Here is a 12,052-nt window from a genome sequence, read left to right on the forward strand (position 1 = left end):
TAAAGATTCAGAACCTAATAATAGTCTAGATCCTAAAGAGAAAAGTAGCACTTCTGACTCTCTTAAGCTGTGGAGCAAAGGTAGAATATATCAGTTTCATTACACAACTTCAAGAAATTCTGATTGAGGGTTTTCTCCTGTATTGGCTTTAAAAAAAAACAAACATGAATCACATACTGTAGAACCCTTATGTGACTCTAATTTCCAGATCTCATAAGTATTTTACAATTAGCAACAGAAAAAAATGAAAGAAGCTCATTTTATTTTGCTTCTTAAGAAGTAGTGCACTTCCCTGCTGGTCCAGTGGTTAAGACTCTGCGCACCCAATGCAGGGGGCCCAGGTTCCATCCCTGGTCAGGGAACTAGATCCCGCATGCGTGCCACAGCTAAAAAAAAAAAAAAAAAAAAAAAAAAAAAAGATCCCACATGCCACAGCAAGATCTTGTACACAACAACAAAGATCCCACATGCCACAACTAAGACCCAGCACAGCCAAATAAATAAATAATTAATTTAAAAAAAAGTAGTAGCAGTAACTGGTAATTTTTTGGTTGAGAAAGATACTGCAAACTAAGTGCAAGTCATACTGTCCTCTAAGGAATTAAAAAAAGACTACAATACTTCCTATTAGAATCTTATACTGTTGTGAGAATTCATTTTCACTTCTTCCTTTGGCATTTTGGTATTAAAAGTCATCCATACCTAGAGAATCCAGTAAATTAAACAAAGAAGCACAAATCCTGTAAAATAGCAAGAACCCCAAAGCAACTTCTGAACAGGAGCTGAAGTGAGGTTAACTCACAAAGACACAAGACAAGGAAATGGTAAGAATTCATTAAAATGAAACTTAAAAGGACATAGTCTAACATAAAATACTGGAGAGGAGAGTAAAAAGCAGATAACAACAGAGAAGTCATGACTACTGGAACTGATCTTATGACCTGTACAGACTGAAAAGGTAAAGATTATGTCTGATAGTGATAATAAGGACCAATAAAATAACAGATTTGGCATTTAGTAAAGGATCATGGACAGTGGACTTTTCGATTGCTTTTACAGGTCATAATGCACCATGAACAGCATCATCTTTGCAAATAAACACTTTAAAAAGTAACCACAAAAACCATATTTACAAAGACAAAATAAAGAAAAGGATGGATAAATTCACTATAATTAAAAAGCTTCTGTTCAAGATAAAGTAGGAATTGGCAACCTACCTGTTTTTGGACAGCCACAGAGTGAAAAATGGTTTTAAAAAAAACAATAAACAAAATTAGAATAGGCAACACAGACCCAATGTGACCTGCAAAGCCTAGTATATACTATTAAGGTTTGCAAGCCTTCTATATTAATATTAGACAAAATAGACTTTATATGAAAAAAGGTCATAAGAGACAAAGGACATTATATACTAATAAAAGGTTTAATACAGCAAAAAACAAAAAACAGTTATAAATATTTACATACCTAATGAGACCATCAAAATATATGACACAAAAATTGACAGAATTAAAGGAAGAAATAGTTCAATAATAACAGCTGGAGACTTCGATATCCCACTCTCAATAACACATAGAAGAACCAGACCGAAAATAAGGAAACAGAGGACTTGAACAACTCAATAAACCAGCTAGATCTAACAGACATATATGGAACACTCTATCCAACAACAACAGAATACACATTCTTCTCAAATACACAAGAGATATTCTCAAAGACAGACCACACGTTAGGACACAAATCAACTCTAATCAATTTTAAAACTTAAATATCATTTAAAAAAATCTCCTGTGATCACAATGGATGAAGTTAGAAATTAGTAACAAAAAAAACTTGAAAAAGCCACAAATTTGTGGATATTAAACAACACCCTCTTGAACAACTAATAAAACAAAAAAATCATAAGGAAAATTTAAAAATACTTAGAGAGGAATGAAAATGAAAACACAGCTTACCAAAACTTATGGGACACAGCAAAAGCAGTGCTAAATGAATAATTTATAGCTATAAAGGCTTACATTAAAAAGCAAGAAAGAGGGGGTTTCCCTGGTGGCGCAGTGGTTGAGTCAGCCTGTCGATGCAAGGGACATGGGTTCGTGCCCCGGTCCAGGAAGATCCCACATGCCATGGAGCAGCTGGGCCTGTGAGCCATGGCCGCTGAGCCTGCGCGTCCTGAGCCTGTGCTCCACAACGGGAGAGGCCACAACAGTGAGAGGCCCACGTACCAGGGGGAAAAAAAAAAAAAGCCAAGAAAGAACTCAAATCAACAACCTAACTTTACAACTTAAGGAATTTCAGAAAAAGAACAAACTAAATCTAAAGCTAGCAGAAGGAAAAAAATAATAAAGATTAAAGCATAGAAATAAAATAGAGCAGAGAAAAACAACAGAAAAAAAATCAACAAAATCAAAACTTGGTTCTTCAAAAAGATCAACAAAATTGACAAACCGTTACCTGGATTGACTAAGAAAAAAAGACACAAATAACTAAACTCAGAAATGAAAGTGGGGATGTTGCAACCAATTCTACAGAAATAAAAAGGATTATAAGAGTACTACAAACAATTGTACACCAACAAATTGGATAACCTAGAAACACAAAATCCACCAAGACTGAATAATGAAAAAAACAGAAAATCTGAAAAGGTCTATAACTAGTAAAGAGATTGAATTAGTAATCAAGAATCTCCCAACAAACAAAACCTTTAGACTGATTGCTTTATTAGTGAATTCTACCAAACATTTAAAGAATTAACACCAATCTTTCCAAAACACTTCCAAAAATTTAAGAGGGACATTCCTTAACTCAATGAGTCCAGCACTGTACCAAGAGCCAAAGCTAGATAAAGGTACTGCAAGAAAACCAGTATCTCTTATAAACACTGATGCAAAAACTCTCAACAAAATACTAGTAAATCAAATTCAGTAGCATATTACAAAGATTACAAATCATGACCAAGTGAGATTTATTCCTGCAATGCAAGGATGGCTCAACATAAGAAAACCAATTAATATAATATACTACATTAACAGAATAAAAAACACATGACCATTTCAACTGATGCAGAAAAAGATTTTGACAAAACTGAACACCTCTTTCTTGATTAAAAAACCTCAACAAACTAAGAATAAAAGGAAACTCTCATGACATAATAAAAGCCATTTATGAGAAAAAACAACAAACGTCATACTCAATGGTTAAAGACTGAAAGCCTTCTCTCAAAAATCAGAACAAGGACGCCTGCTTCTAACACTCATGTTCAGCATAGTACTAGAAGTCATAGGCAGAGCAATGAGGCAAGAAAAATGAAAGGAATCTAAGTTAGAAAGGAAGAAGTAAAATTATCTCTGTTCACAGATGATATGATGTTATATGTAGTAAACCCAAACAATTCCATAAAAGTCTGTTACAACTACAAATTCAGCAAAATACCAGGACACAGTCAATACACAAAAATCAATAGCATTTCCATACACTATCAGTGAACAATCATGAAAGGAAATTATGAAAACAATTCCATTTACAAAAGCATCAAAAAGAACAAAATACTTAATTAACATAATATTTAAATAAGGAGGTGACAGACTGGTACAATGAAAATCAAAAAATATTGCTGAATGAAATTAAAGACAGGGGGACTTCCCTCGTGGTCCAGTTGTTAAGACTCTGGGCTCCCAATGCAGGGGGCCTGGGTTCGATTCCTGGTTAGGGAACTAGATCCTGCATGCCGCAACTAAAGATCCCACATGCCCCAACTAAAGATCCCACATGCTGCAACTGAACATCTCACATGCCGTAACTAAAGATCCTGCACACGGCAAGGAAGAGTCTGTATGCGGCAACTAAGACCTGGAGCAGCCAAATAAATAAAATAAATAAATAAATATTTAAAAAAAGAAAGATAAGAAATTAAAGACAGAAATAAGTATAAACACATTCCATGTTCATGGACTGGAAGACATACTATTATTAAAATATCAATACTACCCAAGTGATCTACAGATTCAGTGCAATCCCTATCAAAACCCCAGTGACATATTTTTTCCCCTTTCTTTCTCTTTTTTTTTGGCCACATTGTGCCCCTGGCAGTGGAAGCATGGAGTCCTAACCACTGTACCACCAGGGAATTCCCCCCAGTGACATTTCTTAGAGAAATAGAAATACACACTCTTCTCAAAGTCACATGGAACATTCACCAAGACAGGCCACATTGTGGACCAGAAAACACACTTTCAGCAAATATAAAGAATTAGAAATCATACAAACATGCTCTCCACTCTGACAGCTTTTTAAATTGGCTTTAAATTCACATTTAATGTAGGAAAAGTAGCGCTTATGGGGAAATTTACACCAGTCAATGTATATATTAGAAAAGATCTAAAATCAACAATTTAGCTTCCAACTTAGGCAAACAGAGAAAGAATAGCATTATAAACCTACAGCAAGCAGAATAATAAAATTAGAGCAGAAACCAATAAAGCTGAAAATATACCAATAATCAATGAAATAAGATTCTTTGAAAAGACCGATAAAATTGATTAACTTCTTAGTCAAGCTAACCAAGAAAAGAGAGAAAAAACAAATTAATACCAGAAATGAAATGAAAGAAAGATCATCACTACTGATCCCAAGGACACTGAACATATAATAAAGGAATATTATGAACTCTATGCCCACAAACTTGATAATTTACATGAAATGGAACAATTTCTTGAAAGACAATCTACCAAAATCACACAGGCGAAAGAGATCATGTGAATAGGACTGTATCTATTGATATTAAAGAAATTAAACCAATAGTTAATAACTTTCTATATCAGAAGGAACCAGGCCCAGATGGGTTCAATGGTGAATTCTACCAAACATTTAGGGAAGAAATGATACCAATTCTCTATAATTATTCTAAGCAATAGAAGCAGAGGGTACACTTGCTAACTCATTCAATAAAGCCAGCATTACCCTACTATCAAAACCAGACAGATGTCTCAAGAAAGGAAAACTACTGATCAATTATCTCTCATGAACATGAACACAGATGCAAAAACCCTCAACAAAATATTATCAGATTGAATCCAACAATATATACAAAGAATTACGTAACGAGTGGGATTTATTTCAGGTATGTAAGGCTGGTTTAACATTTGAAAATCTATTTATGTAATCTATCATTAACTGGCTAAACAGGTTAAAGAAGAAAAACCATGTGACCATATTAATAAATGCAGAAAAAGCATCCAATAAAATCAAACACTGATTCATGACAAAAACTCTCAGCAAGCTAAGAATAGAGGGGAACTTCTGCAGTTGATAAGATCATCTACCAAAAACCTACAGCTCAATATCCTATTCAATGGTGAGAAACTAGATGCTTTGCCTCCTAAGACAGGGAACAAGGAAAGGCTATCCCCTCTCACCACTCTTATTTAACATCATACACAAAATCCTAGCCAATGCAGTAGACAAGAAAAGAACATTTTAATTGGAACCATAAAAAGAAGATTAGCGTGGCCCTTGAGCAAGGAGGATATGCAAATTCATGAAGTATTCCATGTTTTTAAAAAAGAAAATTTTAAAGTACACACATTGAGAAGGAAAAAATAAGACTCTGCAGATGACATGACTGTCTACGAAGAAAATTCTAAAGAATTACCAAAACCTCCTGGATCCAATAAGTGATTATATGAAGGTTAGAGGATAAAAAGGTAAGACAAAAATTAACTGCCTTCCTATATATACTAGCAATGAATAACTGGAATTTGAAAACTGAAACTGAAAACACAATGCTCCTTGGTATCTATCTAAATTAGCTGAAAACCTGTGTCTACACAAAAATATGAACATGAACGTCTGTAGCTGCTTTATTCATAACTGCCAAAACTTGGAATCAACCAAGATACCCTTCAATGGGTAAATGGGTAAATGGATAAACACTGGTACATCCATACAGGGAATATTATGCATCAGTAAAGAGAAATGAGCTATCAAGCCAAGAAAAGACATGGAGGAACCTTAAATGCATATTCCTAAGTGAAAGAAGCCAGTCTAAAAGCCGACACACTGTATAATTCCAACTATATGACATTCCACACAAGGCAAAACTAGAGAGACAGCAAAAAGAGCAGTAGTTGCCAAGCATTTGGGGGTAAGGAGAAAGATGAACAGGTGAAGCACAGGAAACTTTTAGGAACGGTGAAACTGTTTTACGTGGTACTATAATGGTAGATCCAGGACATTATGCAACTGTCAACACCCATAAGCCAGTACAACACAGAATGAACTTTAATCTGTGGACAAACATTAATAATAATAATGTATGAGAACTGGTTAATTGTAGCAAATGTACCACACTATTGCAAGATATTAATAACAAAGGGAAACTGGAGGGGAGGCAGGCAGCAGTGCCACACCACATATGGGAGCTCTGTCCTATCTGCTCAATTTTTCTGTGAATCTAAAATTGTTCAAAACAAAGTGTTCGTTAACAAGCATTGGTGAGGATGTGGAGAAACTGGGACTCTTGTGCACAGTTGGTGGAATTATAATGATGCAACCATAATGTAAAACAGTATGGAGGTTGCTCAAAAAATTAAAAATGGAACTAACATATAATCTAGCAATTCCACTTCTAGGTATATATCCAAAAAAATTGAGAGCATGGTCTCAAAAAGATATTGCACACCCATAATTCACAGCCAGCCTCTTCACTACAGCCAAGACGTGAAAGCAACACCACTGTCCATCAACTGATGAACGGATAAACAAAATGTGGTATATACAAAGAAATATTATTCAGCCTTAAAAAGGTAGGAAAACCTGTCACATGCTACATGAATGAACCTTTAGGACATGCTATGTCAAATGAGGAAGTCACAAAAAGACTACATAATTCCACTTTTATGAGGTATCTAAAGTAGTCAAGTTGAAAGAAACAGAGTGTAGAGGGGAATTCCCTGGCGGTCCAGTGGTTAGGACCCTGTGCTTTCACTGCCAAGAGCGCTGGTTGGATCCCTGGTTGTGGAAGTAAGATCCTGCAAGCTACGTGGCAGGAAAAAAAAAAAAAATAGAATGTTAGTTACAAGGTGGGGAGGAAGGAGGAAAGAGAAATTGTTGTTTAATGGGTTTAATGTTTCAGATTTGCAAGGTGAAAAAATTCTGGAGATCTGCTTCACAACAGTGTGAATACACTTGACTAAACTGTACACTTAAAAACAGGTAAGATGATAAATATTATATTTTTAGCACAAATTTTAAAAAGTATTTTTTAAATGTCTTTCTTTGAAAAGGCAAACCAGATAGAAGAAATTTGCAAAACATATACCTGAGAATGGGCTCATATATATAATTCCTGAGAAGGGCTCATATATATAATTCCTATCTGCTCCCCCAAAAGGTATACAACTTAAAAAAAAACAAACAAAAAGCAGCCTGATAGAAATATTGTAAAAAGACTGACAATACCAGGTCACAAGATACCAAAATGTCCAATCAAGATATGAAATAGCTCTCAACCTCATTAGTATTCAGAGAAATACAAATTAAAAATACAATAAACACAACACCAGGTTGGCTAAAAATTTTTTAATCTGATAATACTATTTGTTGAGGAAGATGTGAATCAACAGAAACTCTCATAAATGACTTATGGGACCATAAAATGGTATAGCCTCTTTGGAAAGTTTTGTATTATCTATTAAAGTTGAAGATATAAATACATTAAAACCATATATTCCTAGCTACATACCCAACAGAAATGCATGTATGTATGTGCCTACTAGGAGACATGTAAAATATTCCCACAACCATTTTTTATAACAGCCAAAAACTGCAAACAATCTAAACAACCATCAGATCAGAAAACAGACAAATTGTCGTATGTTAGCACAATGAAATACTACCAAGTAAAGTAAATGAACAAACTAAGGTTCCGAACAACAAAGATGAACCAATATAACATTGAGGAAAAGAGCAAGACACAAGAGACAACATCCTATACGATCCACTGATATATATAAACTTCACTATCAGGCAAAACTAAACTAATACATTTAAGCAATGAACACTTAGATAGTAACATACTAAAAAAAAAAAAAAAAGCAAGGAAATGATTACACAGAAAGTCAGGATAGTGGTTACCCCTACGAGGGAAGGAGGCAGTGGTGATTTGGAAGGGGCAAGTTTTAAGGCTTCTAGGGTGCTGGCAGTACTCTATTTTTTGACCTCTCCAAGAGTGATATCATGGTTGTCCTCTTTATAATAAACTGCTAACCTGTGCAATTATATTTCACACACTTCTGTAAGTTATATTTCACAATTTTTAAAAATTTAAAAAATTAATCTCACTCTTAAGAGTTAGATTTAAGAAGTATATTTTTATTATGAAGATAATATCAAAGACCTAGGTCCTTTAGTTAAGAAGAGAAAAAGGTTCAAGAATGGAATATGTAGTAAGTTCAATAAAGGATAAACTTTTTAAAGAACCATAAATTTTCATTTTTTATTTGCCAGAATCAACTAATTTTAATGTTTTTAATTATTTGACTTCAAAAGTATAAAACTGAGTAGATAACTAACTTGAAATTCATTACTACATACACAGTGTAAGACAGAAATGAGCTTTTTTATAAATTTGTTTCCATATCCAATCTCAGTTAATTCAGAGTAACAAAACTTTATTGTTAAGACAACTTTTCTTCCTCTGAATATAGATAAAGGTACCCATTAGGGCTATATTTTATCATCTGAGTTATTCAACAATCAGTAGGTGATTATCACATGAAAATCTAAAAAAATTACTTGACACTGACAGCAGAACAACTTTTTTAACTGCAAGACCACTAGAGGTCACCAGTGCAAAACATCCAACATTGATTCAGCTAATACTATCAACCTAAAGTATTTCACAATTACTGTAGTTTCCAATATTTCTAAATAAGAACATTTTGCTTAAAACAAATAAATTACTTAACAAAATGTTTTATTGTAAGATTCTTCTTACTTTAAACAAAATTTAAACTGAATGCAAACACTGGATATAGGTGATTTTTATCTATTTTAAAACAGTCTTCAGAGCTTATTTTAAAAACATATATTCAGAAATGACAACATCATTAAGGAGCAAACTAACATGCAAGGAATTTAAAAAGATAGTGTTAAATACTTCAGATTTGGAAGCAAATTAAAGACAAAATCAGGCTATAGCAACTACTAATAAATTCATATTATTACTATTTAAAATAGTAGGCTCTCAACAAATGTTAGGAACCTCTCCCCTTACGGATAAACTCAAATTATACAGGTGACTCTATTCTAAGCACTTAAATATTTTGGGCTAAGCAAGTTCAGCTGTAAATAATTTAAGGTATAAATACAGAGTCAGCTGACCCATGGAATTTTATTTGAAATGTAAAATACAAGAAAAATCATAACATATAGAGGTTTCAAAAGCTGGCTAATTATCAGAAATAACCAAGGAGGTTAGATTTTACACACACAAACACACACCTTCATAATTCAGTGTGTTGAGGAACTGGAACTGCACAGAAAATTTTGTATAACCATCTGGTAACACAAGCAGTCAGTTCCCCACTTAAGGTACACTCAAAAAGTATACTGCTGGGACTTCCCTGGTGGCAGTGGTTAAGAATCCGCCTGCCAATGCAGGGGACACGGGTTCAATCCCTGGTCCAGGAAGATCTCACATGCCGCAGAGTAACTAAGCCCGTGTGCCACAACTACTGAGCTTGCGCTCTAGAGCCAGTGCTCCACAAGAGAAGCCACTGCAATGAGAAGCCTGCACCACAATGAAGAGTAGCCTCCGCTTGCCACAACTAGAGAAAGCCCCTGTGCAGCAACGAAGACCCAACGCAGCCATGAATAAATAAATAATTTATTGCCAAGAATAAGCCTGAAAATCAGTCTATCTGGGAGACTTGTTGTTGCCAGGTAGCCAGCTGCTTAGATATAAAATTATATCTAAGTAGGTTTAACTTCTGATGTGGTATTAACATATAAATAACAGGAGCTACTGGCCACTACACACACATCTCTTTTTCCTGCTAAAAATCTAAATCTAATAGAATCTAACAATTCTATTGTCATGTAATACTCTAGCTAAAGAGCCTAGCGCCTCCTGCTAGGAAGCTAGGGCTTGAGCTGTCTCATTTGTTACTATTATAAAAGAAAAAATTTAATAATTACAAGAGATCTTGAAACTATAAGGTTGCAGCTGGCAGGTGCCAGCAGACACTGCTTTGAGAACAGCTGGTGCCATCCCTGAGTCCAACACAGTTCAGAAAATGCAAGTTCCCAGCTAAACAGAAATGTGTCTAAAATCATGTCCATAATGGCCACCAAGTTCCTACCTTGGATGCCTGAACCAGTTACTCAGTTTTGATTTCTAAATGCATTTTTCCCCCCTTAATGGTTAAAGGAGATGTACAACATATGTCTGACAGGCCACAAAACAGGCTATTCTACTTTAAGTTAAATCATGATGTATAAGGCAGAAAGATTTCCCCATACCTCAATGTGGGAAAATTTCTTCTATCATTTCCCCTTTTGTTTGCAAATCTTTCCATAGATCAAAATATTTGTTCCTAGATGCTAGGATGGTTGTTGCTTCCTCTGGGTCCATCACGTCCTTTGGTGCTAGGCCTAACTCTGTGTGTGTGTGTGTGTGTGTGTGTGTGTGCGTGCATGTATTTACCTAGTTATCCACACTGGATGAAAACTAATCAGACATAGTGAACAAGCTCAGACCTATGATAATAGAGAAGCATTTTGTAGTCTATACATTTTATCAATTATACCAAATTGTAACACAAACACTGTACATGCGCTTTTAGCAGTGGACTTAAAGCAAGCAGCAATACATGTTATGAGTAGTTATACTCTGTGACAACTTCACTAGAAAATTTTCTTTTCATCCTAAACACTGGGGCCACCAGTATGGTGTGAAGTAAAACAATAACTTTCAGTGTTGATAGGGAGACAAATATTTGGTAATCAATTCAATTGAATTAGTAGGATAGGTCTTACAGGCCTGGTCTGGATTCCTGGATCAGCTGCTTACCACTGCTGTCATCTTCTTCTCATCCTGATGTGGGTGTCACTTGGGGTCAACAGTCCTTTCTATAGCCCAGCCCACTGCAGAGGCCTAATTTCTTAAGTGGGAAGTATGAATTAAAGAGTCAATGTCCTTCAGTTTCGTTGTGCATTAGCCAACTAAGAGTAATTAATAAGGATCCTTTTCTCTAGATTGGAGACAGTCCTTTAAACTATGCCTTTCCCAGTATGCATAATCTCCTGGTTGTACATCACGGGGTATTTGATCTTCATCCAAAGATAGCTTGTTGCGATAAGCTTTAGAAACAAAGTTAAGAGTGTCCTTTTAATAATTCAACTAAACTTTACAATTATGTGACTTAACAAAGAGCTAACTGTGAAGTGGGTCTAAGGTGGTAAAAACAGACCTCAATTAACAAAACTAGAATATCCACTGAAACAATCTTTTTCTCCCTAAAATTGCCTTCATTTCTACCAAATATAGCCAAATTAAGACTAATTTAATCACAAAATAAGTCTGATTAACTGGTCACAGAGGCACTAACAGGCCATCCAGGAACTTTTCATAAGGAATCTCAGATTGAATTCTTTAAAAGCCTCTCAAGGCCAGGAAAGCCACATCAAAGGCTTGCCACAGATTCTGCCTGTGATATCTATAGATCTGAGTGAATTCCTCTCTTCCAGAGGTCTCCAAAATATCTTGAGGTTCCTGCACCTGCCAGGAGGTGTTCTTCCTTATTCACCTGTTAAGGCTGCTGGGAACCTAAGAGTTTTCAATTTCTGGAGGAATCAGATATAGAGAAAAGATAAATGTTTCAATTCTGCTTACAAAGGTATAATTTACCAAATTTTTCTAAGTTAGAGCTGAAGGAGACAGGTTCCCTTATATCTGGAGAACACAAATTAAAAGCCAGTAACATTTCAAAAAAAAACCCCATAAAAATTATATAACTATATTAACCAATTCACTCAGTCCTGTGTAATATTT

At 35.0% G+C, this 12,052-nt stretch overlaps 1 protein-coding gene and 1 pseudogene across 13 annotated transcripts in view; one reads left to right on the top strand and one right to left on the bottom strand.

The window, feature by feature from the left end:
• The window catches only part of STRN3 (striatin 3), a 110,613-nt gene that overhangs the window by 55,199 nt on the left and 43,362 nt on the right, over positions 1-12,052 (bottom strand). The gene's annotated exons all lie outside the window — the stretch shown is intronic.
• Positions 5,469-5,556, top strand: LOC115803674 (U6 spliceosomal RNA; annotated as a pseudogene).

The sequence above is a fragment of the Delphinapterus leucas genome, chromosome 2 (genome assembly GCF_059928025.1).
Source record: "Delphinapterus leucas isolate spDelLeu-1000000601 "Yukka" chromosome 2, BTC_Dleu_Yukka2, whole genome shotgun sequence".
NCBI classification, from domain to species: Eukaryota; Metazoa; Chordata; class Mammalia; order Artiodactyla; family Monodontidae; genus Delphinapterus; species Delphinapterus leucas.